The sequence below is a fragment of the Triturus cristatus genome, chromosome 4_1 (assembly GCF_964204655.1).
Source record: "Triturus cristatus chromosome 4_1, aTriCri1.1, whole genome shotgun sequence".
Lineage (NCBI taxonomy): Eukaryota > Metazoa > Chordata > Amphibia > Caudata > Salamandridae > Triturus > Triturus cristatus.
The window spans coordinates 150,962,432-150,984,116 of NC_140585.1; the positions used below are offsets into that span (position 1 = coordinate 150,962,432).

A 21,685-nucleotide genomic window follows, 5' to 3' on the forward strand; every position below is an offset into this window, starting at 1 on the left:
TAAACTCTACATATTTGATTGCTAATATATGTAACCATATTAAGAATTAAAGTGTAGGTTGGTGTGCGTCCACATCATTTTTAGCTGGTTTTTAGTTGCAGTGTTGCAGAGCCTGGATAGCTCAGTCGGTAGAGCATCAGACTTTTAATCTGAGGGTCCAGGGTTCAAGTCCCTGTTCAGGCGGTTTGTTTAAAGAAAATGTACTCTAATGACATGCTCTTTTCAGGATCCAATGAACGAGTAGTCCCATTAGAGTAATTGCAAGTTACTCTTAATGGAGCCATTAAATACCCATCGGTCGTGTACCATTTGACAAGAGTTAAGAAGACTTACCGCAACGGTATCATGTCGTTTGAGATGTTGATTATCTTTTCCCCAATTCAATGTTCAAAATGGAACCCTGCTTATAGTTTCCAAATCACTTTATAAAGTTGGTCAACCGCTGATAGCTCATCTTTTTATTTGAGAATTTCTGTTCACCTTGTTGAATCAGGTTGGATCTCTGGTGCAATGGATAGCGGCTTGGGGTTCTAGGCGAATGTAGAGAAAGCATTCAAAGTCTTTGGGTTGGAATACTAGCTGGGTCAGTTTTATCCCTCCTTTATCTTATAACTAATTGAAACAGTAACAAACAATGCCTGCTTCTGCATAACCAGAGACATTTACCAAAACGGCAGTGAAAGAAAGTCTATTTAAACAGACACTGTTTGCTTTGAAAATGTTGCATAATCTATGCCCAAGAGTAAATTTCCAGTTATACTGCTGGACATGTAATTTAGTACCTAGTAATAGTATTTGGCCTTTTACTAATTTCACAATGTCAATTTAGAGACATGATTTCTAAGTCAGCCGAAAATGAGATAGAACGAATTTCAGGATTTAAAATAGATTACGTGTGCTGCTGAAATTTCAAATGCTTGAAATATCAATTAATTATTAAACTCTACATATTTGATTGCTAATATATGTAACCATATTAAGAATTAAAGTGTAGGTTGGTGTGCGTCCACATCATTTTTAGCTGATTTTTAGTTGCAGTGTTGCAGAGCCTGGATAGCTCAGTCGGTAGAGCATCAGACTTTTAATCTGAGGGTCCAGGGTTCAAGTCCCTGTTCAGGCGGTTTGTTTAAAGAAAATGTACTCTAATGACATGCTCTTTTCAGGATCCAATGAACGAGTAGTCCCATTAGAGTAATTGCAAGTTACTCTTAATGGAGCCATTAAATACCCATCGGTCGTGTACCATTTGACAAGAGTTAAGAAGACTTACCGCAACGGTATCATGTCGTTTGAGATGTTGATTATCTTTTCCCCAATTCAATGTTCAAAATGGAACCCTGCTTATAGTTTCCAAATCACTTTATAAAGTTGGTCAACCGCTGATAGCTCATCTTTTTATTTGAGAATTTCTGTTCACCTTGTTGAATCAGGTTGGATCTCTGGTGCAATGGATAGCGGCTTGGGGTTCTAGGCGAATGTAGAGAAAGCATTCAAAGTCTTTGGGTTGGAATACTAGCTGGGTCAGTTTTATCCCTCCTTTATCTTATAACTAATTGAAACAGTAACAAACAATGCCTGCTTCTGCATAACCAGAGACATTTACCAAAACGGCAGTGAAAGAAAGTCTATTTAAACAGACACTGTTTGCTTTGAAAATGTTGCATAATCTATGCCCAAGAGTAAATTTCCAGTTATACTGCTGGACATGTAATTTAGTACCTAGTAATAGTATTTGGCCTTTTACTAATTTCACAATGTCAATTTAGAGACATGATTTCTAAGTCAGCCGAAAATGAGATAGAACGAATTTCAGGATTTAAAATAGATTACGTGTGCTGCTGAAATTTCAAATGCTTGAAATATCAATTAATTATTAAACTCTACATATTTGATTGCTAATATATGTAACCATATTAAGAATTAAAGTGTAGGTTGGTGTGCGTCCACATCATTTTTAGCTGATTTTTAGTTGCAGTGTTGCAGAGCCTGGATAGCTCAGTCGGTAGAGCATCAGACTTTTAATCTGAGGGTCCAGGGTTCAAGTCCCTGTTCAGGCGGTTTGTTTAAAGAAAATGTACTCTAATGACATGCTCTTTTCAGGATCCAATGAACGAGTAGTCCCATTAGAGTAATTGCAAGTTACTCTTAATGGAGCCATTAAATACCCATCGGTCGTGTACCATTTGACAAGAGTTAAGAAGACTTACCGCAACGGTATCATGTCGTTTGAGATGTTGATTATCTTTTCCCCAATTCAATGTTCAAAATGGAACCCTGCTTATAGTTTCCAAATCACTTTATAAAGTTGGTCAACCGCTGATAGCTCATCTTTTTATTTGAGAATTTCTGTTCACCTTGTTGAATCAGGTTGGATCTCTGGTGCAATGGATAGCGGCTTGGGGTTCTAGGCGAATGAAGAGAAAGCATTCAAAGTCTTTGGGTTGGAATACTAGCTGGGTCAGTTTTATCCCTCCTTTATCTTATAACTAATTGAAACAGTAACAAACAATGCCTGCTTCTGCATAACCAGAGACATTTACCAAAACGGCAGTGAAAGAAAGTCTATTTAAACAGACACTGTTTGCTTTGAAAATGTTGCATAATCTATGCCCAAGAGTAAATTTCCAGTTATACTGCTGGACATGTAATTTAGTACCTAGTAATAGTATTTGGCCTTTTACTAATTTCACAATGTCAATTTAGAGACATGATTTCTAAGTCAGCCGAAAATGAGATAGAACGAATTTCAGGATTTAAAATAGATTACGTGTGCTGCTGAAATTTCAAATGCTTGAAATATCAATTAATTATTAAACTCTACATATTTGATTGCTAATATATGTAACCATATTAAGAATTAAAGTGTAGGTTGGTGTGCGTCCACATCATTTTTAGCTGATTTTTAGTTGCAGTGTTGCAGAGCCTGGATAGCTCAGTCGGTAGAGCATCAGACTTTTAATCTGAGGGTCCAGGGTTCAAGTCCCTGTTCAGGCGGTCGGCTACTTTAAAGAAAAAGTATTCTGATTGTACATTCTTTTTGTGTTCCACTGCATGATGAATAAGATATTCCATTACCAAAATTAAAAAAAAACGTCTTTCATGGAGAAGTGAAAAACCCATCTGTCTCATATATCAGATGACTATACACTAAACTTAAGTTGTATGCAGACTTACCAACTGTATCATGTAGTTTGACACGGTGAATAACTTTTACCCAATTCAATATTCAAAATATAGCCATGGTTATAGTATCCAATGAACTTTATAAAGTTGATCAACAGCTCAAAGCTCATTATTTCATTTCTGAATATCTGTGCACCTCATTCAAGCAAATTGGCTCTGTGGCGCAATGGATAGCACATTGGACTTCTAGGTGAATGTCAAGAAGGTATTCAAAGGCTGTGGGTTCGAATCCCACCAGAGTCAGTTTTATCCCTGTTTATTTCATAACTATTTAAAGAAGTTATAAGCGATGCATGCATGCTTCTGCTTCACCAAAATCATTTGCTAAAAAAGGTCAGTAAAAGGAAGTCTATTTTAAAGAGACACCGTTCAATTTGGGTAATCTATGCAGAAGAGGAAATTGTCAGCTGTACTGATGAAAATATAATTTACTCGGAAGTAAGATTTTGGGCCCTTCCTTAATTTTACCATGTCAATAAACACATATGAATTTGACGTCAGCAAAAAAATGAGATAGTAGCAACTTCAGGACTAAAAATAAGGTTACATTTACTGAAGAAATTTCAAATGCTTGAAATATCAATTCATTATTATATTCTAGTGTATTTGGTACCTTCTTCAGGTAACCATCTTAAGAAACATAGCGTTAGTTGGGACACTGCCAAATTTTGATTAGGTGATTTTGAGGTTTGCTGTATCAGAGCCTGGATAGCTCAGTCGGTAGAGCATCAGACTTTTAATCTGAGGGTCCAGGGTTCAAGTCCCTGTTCAGGCGGTTTGTTTAAAGAAAATGTACTCTAATGACATGCTCTTTTCAGGATCCAATGAACGAGTAGTCCCATTAGAGTAATTGCAAGTTACTCTTAATGGAGCCATTAAATACCCATCGGTCGTGTACCATTTGACAAGAGTTAAGAAGACTTACCGCAACGGTATCATGTCGTTTGAGATGTTGATTATCTTTTCCCCAATTCAATGTTCAAAATGGAACCCTGCTTATAGTTTCCAAATCACTTTATAAAGTTGGTCAACCGCTGATAGCTCATCTTTTTATTTGAGAATTTCTGTTCACCTTGTTGAATCAGGTTGGATCTCTGGTGCAATGGATAGCGGCTTGGGGTTCTAGGCGAATGTAGAGAAAGCATTCAAAGTCTTTGGGTTGGAATACTAGCTGGGTCAGTTTTATCCCTCCTTTATCTTATAACTAATTGAAACAGTAACAAACAATGCCTGCTTCTGCATAACCAGAGACATTTACCAAAACGGCAGTGAAAGAAAGTCTATTTAAACAGACACTGTTTGCTTTGAAAATGTTGCATAATCTATGCCCAAGAGTAAATTTCCAGTTATACTGCTGGACATGTAATTTAGTACCTAGTAATAGTATTTGGCCTTTTACTAATTTCACAATGTCAATTTAGAGACATGATTTCTAAGTCAGCCGAAAATGAGATAGAACGAATTTCAGGATTTAAAATAGATTACGTGTGCTGCTGAAATTTCAAATGCTTGAAATATCAATTAATTATTAAACTCTACATATTTGATTGCTAATATATGTAACCATATTAAGAATTAAAGTGTAGGTTGGTGTGCGTCCACATCATTTTTAGCTGATTTTTAGTTGCAGTGTTGCAGAGCCTGGATAGCTCAGTCGGTAGAGCATCAGACTTTTAATCTGAGGGTCCAGGGTTCAAGTCCCTGTTCAGGCGGTTTGTTTAAAGAAAATGTACTCTAATGACATGCTCTTTTCAGGATCCAATGAACGAGTAGTCCCATTAGAGTAATTGCAAGTTACTCTTAATGGAGCCATTAAATACCCATCGGTCGTGTACCATTTGACAAGAGTTAAGAAGACTTACCGCAACGGTATCATGTCGTTTGAGATGTTGATTATATTTTCCCCAATTCAACGTTCAAAATGGAACCCTGCTTATAGTTTCCAAATCACTTTATAAAGTTGGTCAACCGCTGATAGCTCATCTTTTTATTTGAGAATTTCTGTTCACCTTGTTGAATCAGGTTGGATCTCTGGTGCAATGGATAGCGGCTTGGGGTTCTAGGCGAATGTAGAGAAAGCATTCAAAGTCTTTGGGTTGGAATACTAGCTGGGTCCGTTTTATCCCTCCTTTATCTTATAACTAATTGAAACAGTAACAAACAATGCCTGCTTCTGCATAACCAGAGACATTTACCAAAACGGCAGTGAAAGAAAGTCTATTTAAACAGACACTGTTTGCTTTGAAAATGTTGCATAATCTATGCCCAAGAGTAAATTTCCAGTTATACTGCTGGACATGTAATTTAGTACCTAGTAATAGTATTTGGCCTTTTACTAATTTCACAATGTCAATTTAGAGACATGATTTCTAAGTCAGCCGAAAATGAGATAGAACGAATTTCAGGATTTAAAATAGATTACGTGTGCTGCTGAAATTTCAAATGCTTGAAATATCAATTAATTATTAAACTCTACATATTTGATTGCTAATATATGTAACCATATTAAGAATTAAAGTGTAGGTTGGTGTGCGTCCACATCATTTTTAGCTGATTTTTAGTTGCAGTGTTGCAGAGCCTGGATAGCTCAGTCGGTAGAGCATCAGACTTTTAATCTGAGGGTCCAGGGTTCAAGTCCCTGTTCAGGCGGTTTGTTTAAAGAAAATGTACTCTAATGACATGCTCTTTTCAGGATCCAATGAACGAGTAGTCCCATTAGAGTAATTGCAAGTTACTCTTAATGGAGCCATTAAATACCCATCGGTCGTGTACCATTTGACAAGAGTTAAGAAGACTTACCGCAACGGTATCATGTCGTTTGAGATGTTGATTATCTTTTCCCCAATTCAACGTTCAAAATGGAACCCTGCTTATAGTTTCCAAATCACTTTATAAAGTTGGTCAACCGCTGATAGCTCATCTTTTTATTTGAGAATTTCTGTTCACCTTGTTGAATCAGGTTGGATCTCTGGTGCAATGGATAGCGGCTTGGGGTTCTAGGCGAATGTAGAGAAAGCATTCAAAGTCTTTGGGTTGGAATACTAGCTGGGTCAGTTTTATCCCTCCTTTATCTTATAACTAATTGAAACAGTAACAAACAATGCCTGCTTCTGCATAACCAGAGACATTTACCAAAACGGCAGTGAAAGAAAGTCTATTTAAACAGACACTGTTTGCTTTGAAAATGTTGCATAATCTATGCCCAAGAGTAAATTTCCAGTTATACTGCTGGACATGTAATTTAGTACCTAGTAATAGTATTTGGCCTTTTACTAATTTCACAATGTCAATTTAGAGACATGATTTCTAAGTCAGCCGAAAATGAGATAGAACGAATTTCAGGATTTAAAATAGATTACGTGTGCTGCTGAAATTTCAAATGCTTGAAATATCAATTAATTATTAAACTCTACATATTTGATTGCTAATATATGTAACCATATTAAGAATTAAAGTGTAGGTTGGTGTGCGTCCACATCATTTTTAGCTGGTTTTTAGTTGCAGTGTTGCAGAGCCTGGATAGCTCAGTCGGTAGAGCATCAGACTTTTAATCTGAGGGTCCAGGGTTCAAGTCCCTGTTCAGGCGGTTTGTTTAAAGAAAATGTACTCTAATGACATGCTCTTTTCAGGATCCAATGAACGAGTAGTCCCATTAGAGTAATTGCAAGTTACTCTTAATGGAGCCATTAAATACCCATCGGTCGTGTACCATTTGACAAGAGTTAAGAAGACTTACCGCAACGGTATCATGTCGTTTGAGATGTTGATTATCTTTTCCCCAATTCAATGTTCAAAATGGAACCCTGCTTATAGTTTCCAAATCACTTTATAAAGTTGGTCAACCGCTGATAGCTCATCTTTTTATTTGAGAATTTCTGTTCACCTTGTTGAATCAGGTTGGATCTCTGGTGCAATGGATAGCGGCTTGGGGTTCTAGGCGAATGTAGAGAAAGCATTCAAAGTCTTTGGGTTGGAATACTAGCTGGGTCAGTTTTATCCCTCCTTTATCTTATAACTAATTGAAACAGTAACAAACAATGCCTGCTTCTGCATAACCAGAGACATTTACCAAAACGGCAGTGAAAGAAAGTCTATTTAAACAGACACTGTTTGCTTTGAAAATGTTGCATAATCTATGCCCAAGAGTAAATTTCCAGTTATACTGCTGGACATGTAATTTAGTACCTAGTAATAGTATTTGGCCTTTTACTAATTTCACAATGTCAATTTAGAGACATGATTTCTAAGTCAGCCGAAAATGAGATAGAACGAATTTCAGGATTTAAAATAGATTACGTGTGCTGCTGAAATTTCAAATGCTTGAAATATCAATTAATTATTAAACTCTACATATTTGATTGCTAATATATGTAACCATATTAAGAATTAAAGTGTAGGTTGGTGTGCGTCCACATCATTTTTAGCTGATTTTTAGTTGCAGTGTTGCAGAGCCTGGATAGCTCAGTCGGTAGAGCATCAGACTTTTAATCTGAGGGTCCAGGGTTCAAGTCCCTGTTCAGGCGGTCGGCTACTTTAAAGAAAAAGTATTCTGATTGTACATTCTTTTTGTGTTCCACTGCATGATGAATAAGATATTCCATTACCAAAATTAAAAAAAAACGTCTTTCATGGAGAAGTGAAAAACCCATCTGTCTCATATATCAGATGACTATACACTAAACTTAAGTTGTATGCAGACTTACCAACTGTATCATGTAGTTTGACACGGTGAATAACTTTTACCCAATTCAATATTCAAAATATAGCCATGGTTATAGTATCCAATGAACTTTATAAAGTTGATCAACAGCTCAAAGCTCATTATTTCATTTCTGAATATCTGTGCACCTCATTCAAGAAAATTGGCTCTGTGGCGCAATGGATAGCACATTGGACTTCTAGGTGAATGTCAAGAAGGTATTCAAAGGCTGTGGGTTCGAATCCCACCAGAGTCAGTTTTATCCCTGTTTATTTCATAACTATTTAAAGAAGTTATAAGCGATGCATGCATGCTTCTGCTTCACCAAAATCATTTGCTAAAAAAGGTCAGTAAAAGGAAGTCTATTTTAAAGAGACACCGTTCAATTTGGGTAATCTATGCAGAAGAGGAAATTGTCAGCTGTACTGATGAAAATATAATTTACTCGGAAGTAAGATTTTGGGCCCTTCCTTAATTTTACCATGTCAATAAACACATATGAATTTGACGTCAGCAAAAAAATGAGATAGTAGCAACTTCAGGACTAAAAATAAGGTTACATTTACTGAAGAAATTTCAAATGCTTGAAATATCAATTCATTATTATATTCTAGTGTATTTGGTACCTTCTTCAGGTAACCATCTTAAGAAACATAGCGTTAGTTGGGACACTGCCAAATTTTGATTAGGTGATTTTGAGGTTTGCTGTATCAGAGCCTGGATAGCTCAGTCGGTAGAGCATCAGACTTTTAATCTGAGGGTCCAGGGTTCAAGTCCCTGTTCAGGCGGTTTGTTTAAAGAAAATGTACTCTAATGACATGCTCTTTTCAGGATCCAATGAACGAGTAGTCCCATTAGAGTAATTGCAAGTTACTCTTAATGGAGCCATTAAATACCCATCGGTCGTGTACCATTTGACAAGAGTTAAGAAGACTTACCGCAACGGTATCATGTCGTTTGAGATGTTGATTATCTTTTCCCCAATTCAATGTTCAAAATGGAACCCTGCTTATAGTTTCCAAATCACTTTATAAAGTTGGTCAACCGCTGATAGCTCATCTTTTTATTTGAGAATTTCTGTTCACCTTGTTGAATCAGGTTGGATCTCTGGTGCAATGGATAGCGGCTTGGGGTTCTAGGCGAATGTAGAGAAAGCATTCAAAGTCTTTGGGTTGGAATACTAGCTGGGTCAGTTTTATCCCTCCTTTATCTTATAACTAATTGAAACAGTAACAAACAATGCCTGCTTCTGCATAACCAGAGACATTTACCAAAACGGCAGTGAAAGAAAGTCTATTTAAACAGACACTGTTTGCTTTGAAAATGTTGCATAATCTATGCCCAAGAGTAAATTTCCAGTTATACTGCTGGACATGTAATTTAGTACCTAGTAATAGTATTTGGCCTTTTACTAATTTCACAATGTCAATTTAGAGACATGATTTCTAAGTCAGCCGAAAATGAGATAGAACGAATTTCAGGATTTAAAATAGATTACGTGTGCTGCTGAAATTTCAAATGCTTGAAATATCAATTAATTATTAAACTCTACATATTTGATTGCTAATATATGTAACCATATTAAGAATTAAAGTGTAGGTTGGTGTGCGTCCACATCATTTTTAGCTGATTTTTAGTTGCAGTGTTGCAGAGCCTGGATAGCTCAGTCGGTAGAGCATCAGACTTTTAATCTGAGGGTCCAGGGTTCAAGTCCCTGTTCAGGCGGTCGGCTACTTTAAAGAAAAAGTATTCTGATTGTACATTCTTTTTGTGTTCCACTGCATGATGAATAAGATATTCCATTACCAAAATTAAAAAAAAACGTCTTTCATGGAGAAGTGAAAAACCCATCTGTCTCATATATCAGATGACTATACACTAAACTTAAGTTGTATGCAGACTTACCAACTGTATCATGTAGTTTGACACGGTGAATAACTTTTACCCAATTCAATATTCAAAATATAGCCATGGTTATAGTATCCAATGAACTTTATAAAGTTGATCAACAGCTCAAAGCTCATTATTTCATTTCTGAATATCTGTGCACCTCATTCAAGCAAATTGGCTCTGTGGCGCAATGGATAGCACATTGGACTTCTAGGTGAATGTCAAGAAGGTATTCAAAGGCTGTGGGTTCGAATCCCACCAGAGTCAGTTTTATCCCTGTTTATTTCATAACTATTTAAAGAAGTTATAAGCGATGCATGCATGCTTCTGCTTCACCAAAATCATTTGCTAAAAAAGGTCAGTAAAAGGAAGTCTATTTTAAAGAGACACCGTTCAATTTGGGTAATCTATGCAGAAGAGGAAATTGTCAGCTGTACTGATGAAAATATAATTTACTCGGAAGTAAGATTTTGGGCCCTTCCTTAATTTTACCATGTCAATAAACACATATGAATTTGACGTCAGCAAAAAAATGAGATAGTAGCAACTTCAGGACTAAAAATAAGGTTACATTTACTGAAGAAATTTCAAATGCTTGAAATATCAATTCATTATTATATTCTAGTGTATTTGGTACCTTCTTCAGGTAACCATCTTAAGAAACATAGCGTTAGTTGGGACACTGCCAAATTTTGATTAGGTGATTTTGAGGTTTGCTGTATCAGAGCCTGGATAGCTCAGTCGGTAGAGCATCAGACTTTTAATCTGAGGGTCCAGGGTTCAAGTCCCTGTTCAGGCGGTTTGTTTAAAGAAAATGTACTCTAATGACATGCTCTTTTCAGGATCCAATGAACGAGTAGTCCCATTAGAGTAATTGCAAGTTACTCTTAATGGAGCCATTAAATACCCATCGGTCGTGTACCATTTGACAAGAGTTAAGAAGACTTACCGCAACGGTATCATGTCGTTTGAGATGTTGATTATCTTTTCCCCAATTCAATGTTCAAAATGGAACCCTGCTTATAGTTTCCAAATCACTTTATAAAGTTGGTCAACCGCTGATAGCTCATCTTTTTATTTGAGAATTTCTGTTCACCTTGTTGAATCAGGTTGGATCTCTGGTGCAATGGATAGCGGCTTGGGGTTCTAGGCGAATGTAGAGAAAGCATTCAAAGTCTTTGGGTTGGAATACTAGCTGGGTCAGTTTTATCCCTCCTTTATCTTATAACTAATTGAAACAGTAACAAACAATGCCTGCTTCTGCATAACCAGAGACATTTACCAAAACGGCAGTGAAAGAAAGTCTATTTAAACAGACACTGTTTGCTTTGAAAATGTTGCATAATCTATGCCCAAGAGTAAATTTCCAGTTATACTGCTGGACATGTAATTTAGTACCTAGTAATAGTATTTGGCCTTTTACTAATTTCACAATGTCAATTTAGAGACATGATTTCTAAGTCAGCCGAAAATGAGATAGAACGAATTTCAGGATTTAAAATAGATTACGTGTGCTGCTGAAATTTCAAATGCTTGAAATATCAATTAATTATTAAACTCTACATATTTGATTGCTAATATATGTAACCATATTAAGAATTAAAGTGTAGGTTGGTGTGCGTCCACATCATTTTTAGCTGATTTTTAGTTGCAGTGTTGCAGAGCCTGGATAGCTCAGTCGGTAGAGCATCAGACTTTTAATCTGAGGGTCCAGGGTTCAAGTCCCTGTTCAGGCGGTTTGTTTAAAGAAAATGTACTCTAATGACATGCTCTTTTCAGGATCCAATGAACGAGTAGTCCCATTAGAGTAATTGCAAGTTACTCTTAATGGAGCCATTAAATACCCATCGGTCGTGTACCATTTGACAAGAGTTAAGAAGACTTACCGCAACGGTATCATGTCGTTTGAGATGTTGATTATCTTTTCCCCAATTCAACGTTCAAAATGGAACCCTGCTTATAGTTTCCAAATCACTTTATAAAGTTGGTCAACCGCTGATAGCTCATCTTTTTATTTGAGAATTTCTGTTCACCTTGTTGAATCAGGTTGGATCTCTGGTGCAATGGATAGCGGCTTGGGGTTCTAGGCGAATGTAGAGAAAGCATTCAAAGTCTTTGGGTTGGAATACTAGCTGGGTCAGTTTTATCCCTCCTTTATCTTATAACTAATTGAAACAGTAACAAACAATGCCTGCTTCTGCATAACCAGAGACATTTACCAAAACGGCAGTGAAAGAAAGTCTATTTAAACAGACACTGTTTGCTTTGAAAATGTTGCATAATCTATGCCCAAGAGTAAATTTCCAGTTATACTGCTGGACATGTAATTTAGTACCTAGTAATAGTATTTGGCCTTTTACTAATTTCACAATGTCAATTTAGAGACATGATTTCTAAGTCAGCCGAAAATGAGATAGAACGAATTTCAGGATTTAAAATAGATTACGTGTGCTGCTGAAATTTCAAATGCTTGAAATATCAATTAATTATTAAACTCTACATATTTGATTGCTAATATATGTAACCATATTAAGAATTAAAGTGTAGGTTGGTGTGCGTCCACATCATTTTTAGCTGGTTTTTAGTTGCAGTGTTGCAGAGCCTGGATAGCTCAGTCGGTAGAGCATCAGACTTTTAATCTGAGGGTCCAGGGTTCAAGTCCCTGTTCAGGCGGTTTGTTTAAAGAAAATGTACTCTAATGACATGCTCTTTTCAGGATCCAATGAACGAGTAGTCCCATTAGAGTAATTGCAAGTTACTCTTAATGGAGCCATTAAATACCCATCGGTCGTGTACCATTTGACAAGAGTTAAGAAGACTTACCGCAACGGTATCATGTCGTTTGAGATGTTGATTATCTTTTCCCCAATTCAATGTTCAAAATGGAACCCTGCTTATAGTTTCCAAATCACTTTATAAAGTTGGTCAACCGCTGATAGCTCATCTTTTTATTTGAGAATTTCTGTTCACCTTGTTGAATCAGGTTGGATCTCTGGTGCAATGGATAGCGGCTTGGGGTTCTAGGCGAATGTAGAGAAAGCATTCAAAGTCTTTGGGTTGGAATACTAGCTGGGTCAGTTTTATCCCTCCTTTATCTTATAACTAATTGAAACAGTAACAAACAATGCCTGCTTCTGCATAACCAGAGACATTTACCAAAACGGCAGTGAAAGAAAGTCTATTTAAACAGACACTGTTTGCTTTGAAAATGTTGCATAATCTATGCCCAAGAGTAAATTTCCAGTTATACTGCTGGACATGTAATTTAGTACCTAGTAATAGTATTTGGCCTTTTACTAATTTCACAATGTCAATTTAGAGACATGATTTCTAAGTCAGCCGAAAATGAGATAGAACGAATTTCAGGATTTAAAATAGATTACGTGTGCTGCTGAAATTTCAAATGCTTGAAATATCAATTAATTATTAAACTCTACATATTTGATTGCTAATATATGTAACCATATTAAGAATTAAAGTGTAGGTTGGTGTGCGTCCACATCATTTTTAGCTGATTTTTAGTTGCAGTGTTGCAGAGCCTGGATAGCTCAGTCGGTAGAGCATCAGACTTTTAATCTGAGGGTCCAGGGTTCAAGTCCCTGTTCAGGCGGTTTGTTTAAAGAAAATGTACTCTAATGACATGCTCTTTTCAGGATCCAATGAACGAGTAGTCCCATTAGAGTAATTGCAAGTTACTCTTAATGGAGCCATTAAATACCCATCGGTCGTGTACCATTTGACAAGAGTTAAGAAGACTTACCGCAACGGTATCATGTCGTTTGAGATGTTGATTATCTTTTCCCCAATTCAACGTTCAAAATGGAACCCTGCTTATAGTTTCCAAATCACTTTATAAAGTTGGTCAACCGCTGATAGCTCATCTTTTTATTTGAGAATTTCTGTTCACCTTGTTGAATCAGGTTGGATCTCTGGTGCAATGGATAGCGGCTTGGGGTTCTAGGCGAATGTAGAGAAAGCATTCAAAGTCTTTGGGTTGGAATACTAGCTGGGTCAGTTTTATCCCTCCTTTATCTTATAACTAATTGAAACAGTAACAAACAATGCCTGCTTCTGCATAACCAGAGACATTTACCAAAACGGCAGTGAAAGAAAGTCTATTTAAACAGACACTGTTTGCTTTGAAAATGTTGCATAATCTATGCCCAAGAGTAAATTTCCAGTTATACTGCTGGACATGTAATTTAGTACCTAGTAATAGTATTTGGCCTTTTACTAATTTCACAATGTCAATTTAGAGACATGATTTCTAAGTCAGCCGAAAATGAGATAGAACGAATTTCAGGATTTAAAATAGATTACGTGTGCTGCTGAAATTTCAAATGCTTGAAATATCAATTAATTATTAAACTCTACATATTTGATTGCTAATATATGTAACCATATTAAGAATTAAAGTGTAGGTTGGTGTGCGTCCACATCATTTTTAGCTGGTTTTTAGTTGCAGTGTTGCAGAGCCTGGATAGCTCAGTCGGTAGAGCATCAGACTTTTAATCTGAGGGTCCAGGGTTCAAGTCCCTGTTCAGGCGGTTTGTTTAAAGAAAATGTACTCTAATGACATGCTCTTTTCAGGATCCAATGAACGAGTAGTCCCATTAGAGTAATTGCAAGTTACTCTTAATGGAGCCATTAAATACCCATCGGTCGTGTACCATTTGACAAGAGTTAAGAAGACTTACCGCAACGGTATCATGTCGTTTGAGATGTTGATTATCTTTTCCCCAATTCAATGTTCAAAATGGAACCCTGCTTATAGTTTCCAAATCACTTTATAAAGTTGGTCAACCGCTGATAGCTCATCTTTTTATTTGAGAATTTCTGTTCACCTTGTTGAATCAGGTTGGATCTCTGGTGCAATGGATAGCGGCTTGGGGTTCTAGGCGAATGTAGAGAAAGCATTCAAAGTCTTTGGGTTGGAATACTAGCTGGGTCAGTTTTATCCCTCCTTTATCTTATAACTAATTGAAACAGTAACAAACAATGCCTGCTTCTGCATAACCAGAGACATTTACCAAAACGGCAGTGAAAGAAAGTCTATTTAAACAGACACTGTTTGCTTTGAAAATGTTGCATAATCTATGCCCAAGAGTAAATTTCCAGTTATACTGCTGGACATGTAATTTAGTACCTAGTAATAGTATTTGGCCTTTTACTAATTTCACAATGTCAATTTAGAGACATGATTTCTAAGTCAGCCGAAAATGAGATAGAACGAATTTCAGGATTTAAAATAGATTACGTGTGCTGCTGAAATTTCAAATGCTTGAAATATCAATTAATTATTAAACTCTACATATTTGATTGCTAATATATGTAACCATATTAAGAATTAAAGTGTAGGTTGGTGTGCGTCCACATCATTTTTAGCTGATTTTTAGTTGCAGTGTTGCAGAGCCTGGATAGCTCAGTCGGTAGAGCATCAGACTTTTAATCTGAGGGTCCAGGGTTCAAGTCCCTGTTCAGGCGGTTTGTTTAAAGAAAATGTACTCTAATGACATGCTCTTTTCAGGATCCAATGAACGAGTAGTCCCATTAGAGTAATTGCAAGTTACTCTTAATGGAGCCATTAAATACCCATCGGTCGTGTACCATTTGACAAGAGTTAAGAAGACTTACCGCAACGGTATCATGTCGTTTGAGATGTTGATTATCTTTTCCCCAATTCAATGTTCAAAATGGAACCCTGCTTATAGTTTCCAAATCACTTTATAAAGTTGGTCAACCGCTGATAGCTCATCTTTTTATTTGAGAATTTCTGTTCACCTTGTTGAATCAGGTTGGATCTCTGGTGCAATGGATAGCGGCTTGGGGTTCTAGGCGAATGTAGAGAAAGCATTCAAAGTCTTTGGGTTGGAATACTAGCTGGGTCAGTTTTATCCCTCCTTTATCTTATAACTAATTGAAACAGTAACAAACAATGCCTGCTTCTGCATAACCAGAGACATTTACCAAAACGGCAGTGAAAGAAAGTCTATTTAAACAGACACTGTTTGCTTTGAAAATGTTGCATAATCTATGCCCAAGAGTAAATTTCCAGTTATACTGCTGGACATGTAATTTAGTACCTAGTAATAGTATTTGGCCTTTTACTAATTTCACAATGTCAATTTAGAGACATGATTTCTAAGTCAGCCGAAAATGAGATAGAACGAATTTCAGGATTTAAAATAGATTACGTGTGCTGCTGAAATTTCAAATGCTTGAAATATCAATTAATTATTAAACTCTACATATTTGATTGCTAATATATGTAACCATATTAAGAATTAAAGTGTAGGTTGGTGTGCGTCCACATCATTTTTAGCTGATTTTTAGTTGCAGTGTTGCAGAGCCTGGATAGCTCAGTCGGTAGAGCATCAGACTTTTAATCTGAGGGTCCAGGGTTCAAGTCCCTGTTCAGGCGGTTTGTTTAAAGAAAATGTACTCTAATGACATGCTCTTTTCAGGATCCAATGAACGAGTAGTCCCATTAGAGTAATTGCAAGTTACTCTTAATGGAGCCATTAAATACCCATCGGTCGTGTACCATTTGACAAGAGTTAAGAAGACTTACCGCAACGGTATCATGTCGTTTGAGATGTTGATTATCTTTTCCCCAATTCAACGTTCAAAATGGAACCCTGCTTATAGTTTCCAAATCACTTTATAAAGTTGGTCAACCGCTGATAGCTCATCTTTTTATTTGAGAATTTCTGTTCACCTTGTTGAATCAGGTTGGATCTCTGGTGCAATGGATAGCGGCTTGGGGTTCTAGGCGAATGTAGAGAAAGCATTCAAAGTCTTTGGGTTGGAATACTAGCTGGGTCAGTTTTATCCCTCCTTTATCTTATAACTAATTGAAACAGTAACAAACAATGCCTGCTTCTGCATAACCAGAGACATTTACCAAAACGGCAGTGAAAGAAAGTCTATTTAAACAGACACTGTTTGCTTTGAAAATGTTGCATAATCTATGCCCAAGAGTAAATTTCCAGTTATACTGCTGGACATGTAATTTAGTACCTAGTAATAGTATTTGGCCTTTTACTAATTTCACAATGTCAATTTAGAGACATGATTTCTAAGTCAGCCGAAAATGAGATAGAACGAATTTCAGGATTTAAAATAGATTACGTGTGCTGCTGAAATTTCAAATGCTTGAAATATCAATTAATTATTAAACTCTACATATTTGATTGCTAATATATGTAACCATATTAAGAATTAAAGTGTAGGTTGGTGTGCGTCCACATCATTTTTAGCTGGTTTTTAGTTGCAGTGTTGCAGAGCCTGGATAGCTCAGTCGGTAGAGCATCAGACTTTTAATCTGAGGGTCCAGGGTTCAAGTCCCTGTTCAGGCGGTTTGTTTAAAGAAAATGTACTCTAATGACATGCTCTTTTCAGGATCCAATGAACGAGTAGTCCCATTAGAGTAATTGCAAGTTACTCTTAATGGAGCCATTAAATACCCATCGGTCGTGTACCATTTGACAAGAGTTAAGAAGACTTACCGCAACGGTATCATGTCGTTTGAGATGTTGATTATCTTTTCCCCAATTCAATGTTCAAAATGGAACCCTGCTTATAGTTTCCAAATCACTTTATAAAGTTGGTCAACCGCTGATAGCTCATCTTTTTATTTGAGAATTTCTGTTCACCTTGTTGAATCAGGTTGGATCTCTGGTGCAATGGATAGCGGCTTGGGGTTCTAGGCGAATGTAGAGAAAGCATTCAAAGTCTTTGGGTTGGAATACTAGCTGGGTCAGTTTTATCCCTCCTTTATCTTATAACTAATTGAAACAGTAACAAACAATGCCTGCTTCTGCATAACCAGAGACATTTACCAAAACGGCAGTGAAAGAAAGTCTATTTAAACAGACACTGTTTGCTTTGAAAATGTTGCATAATCTATGCCCAAGAGTAAATTTCCAGTTATACTGCTGGACATGTAATTTAGTACCTAGTAATAGTATTTGGCCTTTTACTAATTTCACAATGTCAATTTAGAGACATGATTTCTAAGTCAGCCGAAAATGAGATAGAACGAATTTCAGGATTTAAAATAGATTACGTGTGCTGCTGAAATTTCAAATGCTTGAAATATCAATTAATTATTAAACTCTACATATTTGATTGCTAATATATGTAACCATATTAAGAATTAAAGTGTAGGTTGGTGTGCGTCCACATCATTTTTAGCTGATTTTTAGTTGCAGTGTTGCAGAGCCTGGATAGCTCAGTCGGTAGAGCATCAGACTTTTAATCTGAGGGTCCAGGGTTCAAGTCCCTGTTCAGGCGGTTTGTTTAAAGAAAATGTACTCTAATGACATGCTCTTTTCAGGATCCAATGAACGAGTAGTCCCATTAGAGTAATTGCAAGTTACTCTTAATGGAGCCATTAAATACCCATCGGTCGTGTACCATTTGACAAGAGTTAAGAAGACTTACCGCAACGGTATCATGTCGTTTGAGATGTTGATTATCTTTTCCCCAATTCAACGTTCAAAATGGAACCCTGCTTATAGTTTCCAAATCACTTTATAAAGTTGGTCAACCGCTGATAGCTCATCTTTTTATTTGAGAATTTCTGTTCACCTTGTTGAATCAGGTTGGATCTCTGGTGCAATGGATAGCGGCTTGGGGTTCTAGGCGAATGTAGAGAAAGCATTCAAAGTCTTTGGGTTGGAATACTAGCTGGGTCAGTTTTATCCCTCCTTTATCTTATAACTAATTGAAACAGTAACAAACAATGCCTGCTTCTGCATAACCAGAGACATTTACCAAAACGGCAGTGAAAGAAAGTCTATTTAAACAGACACTGTTTGCTTTGAAAATGTTGCATAATCTATGCCCAAGAGTAAATTTCCAGTTATACTGCTGGACATGTAATTTAGTACCTAGTAATAGTATTTGGCCTTTTACTAATTTCACAATGTCAATTTAGAGACATGATTTCTAAGTCAGCCGAAAATGAGATAGAACGAATTTCAGGATTTAAAATAGATTACGTGTGCTGCTGAAATTTCAAATGCTTGAAATATCAATTAATTATTAAACTCTACATATTTGATTACTAATATATGTAACCATATTAAGAATTAAAGTGTAGGTTGGTGTGCGTCCACATCATTTTTAGCTGGTTTTTAGTTGCAGTGTTGCAGAGCCTGGATAGCTCAGTCGGTAGAGCATCAGACTTTTAATCTGAGGGTCCAGGGTTCAAGTCCCTGTTCAGGCGGTTTGTTTAAAGAAAATGTACTCTAATGACATGCTCTTTTCAGGATCCAATGAACGAGTAGTCCCATTAGAGTAATTGCAAGTTACTCTTAATGGAGCCATTAAATACCCATCGGTCGTGTACCATTTGACAAGAGTTAAGAAGACTTACCGCAACGGTATCATGTCGTTTGAGATGTTGATTATCTTTTCCCCAATTCAACGTTCAAAATGGAACCCTGCTTATAGTTTCCAAATCACTTTATAAAGTTGGTCAACCGCTGATAGCTCATCTTTTTATTTGAGAATTTCTGTTCACCTTGTTGAATCAGGTTGGATCTCTGGTGCAATGGATAGCGGCTTGGGGTTCTAGGCGAATGTAGAGAAAGCATTCAAAGTCTTTGGGTTGGAATACTAGCTGGGTCAGTTTTATCCCTCCTTTATCTTATAACTAATTGAAACAGTAACAAACAATGCCTGCTTCTGCATAACCAGAGACATTTACCAAAACGGCAGTGAAAGAAAGTCTATTTAAACAGACACTGTTTGCTTTGAAAATGTTGCATAATCTATGCCCAAGAGTAAATTTCCAGTTATACTGCTGGACATGTAATTTAGTACCTAGTAATAGTATTTGGCCTTTTACTAATTTCACAATGTCAATTTAGAGACATGATTTCTAAGTCAGCCGAAAATGAGATAGAACGAATTTCAGGATTTAAAATAGATTACGTGTGCTGCTGAAATTTCAAATGCTTGAAATATCAATTAATTATTAAACTCTACATATTTGATTGCTAATATATGTAACCATATTAAGAATTAAAGTGTAGGTTGGTGTGCGTCCACATCATTTTTAGCTGGTTTTTAGTTGCAGTGTTGCAGAGCCTGGATAGCTCAGTCGGTAGAGCATCAGACTTTTAATCTGAGGGTCCAGGGTTCAAGTCCCTGTTCAGGCGGTTTGTTTAAAGAAAATGTACTCTAATGACATGCTCTTTTCAGGATCCAATGAACGAGTAGTCCCATTAGAGTAATTGCAAGTTACTCTTAATGGAGCCATTAAATACCCATCGGTCGTGTACCATTTGACAAGAGTTAAGAAGACTTACCGCAACGGTATCATGTCGTTTGAGATGTTGATTATCTTTTCCCCAATTCAATGTTCAAAATGGAACCCTGCTTATAGTTTCCAAATCACTTTATAAAGTTGGTCAACCGCTGATAGCTCATCTTTTTATTTGAGAATTTCTGTTCACCTTGTTGAATCAGGTTGGATCTCTGGTGCAATGGATAGCGGCTTGGGGTTCTAGGCGAATGTAGAGAAAGCATTCAAAGTCTTTGGGTTGGAATACTAGCTGGGTCAGTTTTATCCCTCCTTTATCTTATAACTAATTGAAACAGTAACAAACAATGCCTGCTTCTGCATAACCAGAGACATTTACCAAAACGGCAGTGAAAGAAAGTCTATTTAAACAGACACTGTTTGCTTTGAAAATGTTGCATAATCTATGCCCAAGAGTAAATTTCCAGTTATACTGCTGGACATGTAATTTAGTACCTAGTAATAGTATTTGGCCTTTTACTAATTTCACAATGTCAATTTAGAGACATGATTTCTAAGTCAGCCGAAAATGAGATAGAACGAATTTCAGGATTTAAAATAGATTACGTGTGCTGCTGAAATTTCAAATGCTTGAAATATCAATTAATTATTAAACTCTACATATTTGATTGCTAATATATGTAACCATATTAAGAATTAAAGTGTAGGTTGGTGTGCGTCCACATCATTTTTAGCTGATTTTTAGTTGCAGTGTTGCAGAGCCTGGATAGCTCAGTCGGTAGAGCATCAGACTTTTAATCTGAGGGTCCAGGGTTCAAGTCCCTGTTCAGGCGGTTTGTTTAAAGAAAATGTACTCTAATGACATGCTCTTTTCAGGATCCAATGAACGAGTAGTCCCATTAGAGTAATTGCAAGTTACTCTTAATGGAGCCATTAAATACCCATCGGTCGTGTACCATTTGACAAGAGTTAAGAAGACTTACCGCAACGGTATCATGTCGTTTGAGATGTTGATTATCTTTTCCCCAATTCAATGTTCAAAATGGAACCCTGCTTATAGTTTCCAAATCACTTTATAAAGTTGGTCAACCGCTGATAGCTCATCTTTTTATTTGAGAATTTCTGTTCACCTTGTTGAATCAGGTTGGATCTCTGGTGCAATGGATAGCGGCTTGGGGTTCTAGGCGAATGAAGAGAAAGCATTCAAAGTCTTTGGGTTGGAATACTAGCTGGGTCAGTTTTATCCCTCCTTTATCTTATAACTAATTGAAACAGTAACAAACAATGCCTGCTTCTGCATAACCAGAGACATTTACCAAAACGGCAGTGAAAGAAAGTCTATTTAAACAGACACTGTTTGCTTTGAAAATGTTGCATAATCTATGCCCAAGAGTAAATTTCCAGTTATACTGCTGGACATGTAATTTAGTACCTAGTAATAGTATTTGGCCTTTTACTAATTTCACAATGTCAATTTAGAGACATGATTTCTAAGTCAGCCGAAAATGAGATAGAACGAATTTCAGGATTTAAAATAGATTACGTGTGCTGCTGAAATTTCAAATGCTTGAAATATCAATTAATTATTAAACTCTACATATTTGATTGCTAATATATGTAACCATATTAAGAATTAAAGT

At 36.6% G+C, this 21,685-nt stretch overlaps 26 non-coding genes across 26 annotated transcripts; all 26 read left to right on the forward strand.

Annotated features, from left to right (window-relative positions):
- The first annotated feature begins 110 nt into the window (after positions 1-110).
- TRNAK-UUU (transfer RNA lysine (anticodon UUU)) lies at positions 111-183 on the forward strand. Its single transcript has one exon. It is a non-coding gene; the product is annotated as a tRNA-Lys (tRNA).
- An 864-nt stretch (positions 184-1,047) lies between these two features.
- Positions 1,048-1,120, forward strand: TRNAK-UUU (transfer RNA lysine (anticodon UUU)). Its single transcript has one exon. It is a non-coding gene; the product is annotated as a tRNA-Lys (tRNA).
- An 864-nt stretch (positions 1,121-1,984) lies between these two features.
- On the forward strand, positions 1,985-2,057 carry TRNAK-UUU (transfer RNA lysine (anticodon UUU)). Its single transcript has one exon. It is a non-coding gene; the product is annotated as a tRNA-Lys (tRNA).
- An 864-nt stretch (positions 2,058-2,921) lies between these two features.
- Positions 2,922-2,994, forward strand: TRNAK-UUU (transfer RNA lysine (anticodon UUU)). The gene has a single exon. It is a non-coding gene; the product is annotated as a tRNA-Lys (tRNA).
- A 341-nt stretch (positions 2,995-3,335) lies between these two features.
- Positions 3,336-3,426, forward strand: TRNAR-UCU (transfer RNA arginine (anticodon UCU)). The gene is given in 2 exon segments: positions 3,336-3,372; positions 3,391-3,426. It is a non-coding gene; the product is annotated as a tRNA-Arg (tRNA).
- Positions 3,427-3,885: 459 nt separating this feature from the next.
- TRNAK-UUU (transfer RNA lysine (anticodon UUU)) lies at positions 3,886-3,958 on the forward strand. The gene has a single exon. It is a non-coding gene; the product is annotated as a tRNA-Lys (tRNA).
- Positions 3,959-4,822: 864 nt separating this feature from the next.
- Positions 4,823-4,895, forward strand: TRNAK-UUU (transfer RNA lysine (anticodon UUU)). The gene has a single exon. It is a non-coding gene; the product is annotated as a tRNA-Lys (tRNA).
- Positions 4,896-5,759: 864 nt separating this feature from the next.
- Positions 5,760-5,832, forward strand: TRNAK-UUU (transfer RNA lysine (anticodon UUU)). Its single transcript has one exon. It is a non-coding gene; the product is annotated as a tRNA-Lys (tRNA).
- An 864-nt stretch (positions 5,833-6,696) lies between these two features.
- Positions 6,697-6,769, forward strand: TRNAK-UUU (transfer RNA lysine (anticodon UUU)). Its single transcript has one exon. It is a non-coding gene; the product is annotated as a tRNA-Lys (tRNA).
- An 864-nt stretch (positions 6,770-7,633) lies between these two features.
- On the forward strand, positions 7,634-7,706 carry TRNAK-UUU (transfer RNA lysine (anticodon UUU)). The gene has a single exon. It is a non-coding gene; the product is annotated as a tRNA-Lys (tRNA).
- A 341-nt stretch (positions 7,707-8,047) lies between these two features.
- On the forward strand, positions 8,048-8,138 carry TRNAR-UCU (transfer RNA arginine (anticodon UCU)). Its single transcript is given in 2 exon segments — positions 8,048-8,084; positions 8,103-8,138. It is a non-coding gene; the product is annotated as a tRNA-Arg (tRNA).
- Positions 8,139-8,597: 459 nt separating this feature from the next.
- Positions 8,598-8,670, forward strand: TRNAK-UUU (transfer RNA lysine (anticodon UUU)). Its single transcript has one exon. It is a non-coding gene; the product is annotated as a tRNA-Lys (tRNA).
- An 864-nt stretch (positions 8,671-9,534) lies between these two features.
- Positions 9,535-9,607, forward strand: TRNAK-UUU (transfer RNA lysine (anticodon UUU)). Its single transcript has one exon. It is a non-coding gene; the product is annotated as a tRNA-Lys (tRNA).
- Positions 9,608-9,948: 341 nt separating this feature from the next.
- Positions 9,949-10,039, forward strand: TRNAR-UCU (transfer RNA arginine (anticodon UCU)). Its single transcript is given in 2 exon segments — positions 9,949-9,985; positions 10,004-10,039. It is a non-coding gene; the product is annotated as a tRNA-Arg (tRNA).
- A 459-nt stretch (positions 10,040-10,498) lies between these two features.
- Positions 10,499-10,571, forward strand: TRNAK-UUU (transfer RNA lysine (anticodon UUU)). Its single transcript has one exon. It is a non-coding gene; the product is annotated as a tRNA-Lys (tRNA).
- Positions 10,572-11,435: 864 nt separating this feature from the next.
- On the forward strand, positions 11,436-11,508 carry TRNAK-UUU (transfer RNA lysine (anticodon UUU)). Its single transcript has one exon. It is a non-coding gene; the product is annotated as a tRNA-Lys (tRNA).
- Positions 11,509-12,372: 864 nt separating this feature from the next.
- TRNAK-UUU (transfer RNA lysine (anticodon UUU)) lies at positions 12,373-12,445 on the forward strand. The gene has a single exon. It is a non-coding gene; the product is annotated as a tRNA-Lys (tRNA).
- Positions 12,446-13,309: 864 nt separating this feature from the next.
- TRNAK-UUU (transfer RNA lysine (anticodon UUU)) lies at positions 13,310-13,382 on the forward strand. The gene has a single exon. It is a non-coding gene; the product is annotated as a tRNA-Lys (tRNA).
- Positions 13,383-14,246: 864 nt separating this feature from the next.
- On the forward strand, positions 14,247-14,319 carry TRNAK-UUU (transfer RNA lysine (anticodon UUU)). The gene has a single exon. It is a non-coding gene; the product is annotated as a tRNA-Lys (tRNA).
- An 864-nt stretch (positions 14,320-15,183) lies between these two features.
- TRNAK-UUU (transfer RNA lysine (anticodon UUU)) lies at positions 15,184-15,256 on the forward strand. The gene has a single exon. It is a non-coding gene; the product is annotated as a tRNA-Lys (tRNA).
- An 864-nt stretch (positions 15,257-16,120) lies between these two features.
- On the forward strand, positions 16,121-16,193 carry TRNAK-UUU (transfer RNA lysine (anticodon UUU)). The gene has a single exon. It is a non-coding gene; the product is annotated as a tRNA-Lys (tRNA).
- Positions 16,194-17,057: 864 nt separating this feature from the next.
- TRNAK-UUU (transfer RNA lysine (anticodon UUU)) lies at positions 17,058-17,130 on the forward strand. Its single transcript has one exon. It is a non-coding gene; the product is annotated as a tRNA-Lys (tRNA).
- An 864-nt stretch (positions 17,131-17,994) lies between these two features.
- TRNAK-UUU (transfer RNA lysine (anticodon UUU)) lies at positions 17,995-18,067 on the forward strand. Its single transcript has one exon. It is a non-coding gene; the product is annotated as a tRNA-Lys (tRNA).
- An 864-nt stretch (positions 18,068-18,931) lies between these two features.
- TRNAK-UUU (transfer RNA lysine (anticodon UUU)) lies at positions 18,932-19,004 on the forward strand. The gene has a single exon. It is a non-coding gene; the product is annotated as a tRNA-Lys (tRNA).
- Positions 19,005-19,868: 864 nt separating this feature from the next.
- TRNAK-UUU (transfer RNA lysine (anticodon UUU)) lies at positions 19,869-19,941 on the forward strand. Its single transcript has one exon. It is a non-coding gene; the product is annotated as a tRNA-Lys (tRNA).
- An 864-nt stretch (positions 19,942-20,805) lies between these two features.
- TRNAK-UUU (transfer RNA lysine (anticodon UUU)) lies at positions 20,806-20,878 on the forward strand. Its single transcript has one exon. It is a non-coding gene; the product is annotated as a tRNA-Lys (tRNA).
- The last annotated feature ends 807 nt before the right edge of the window (positions 20,879-21,685 follow it).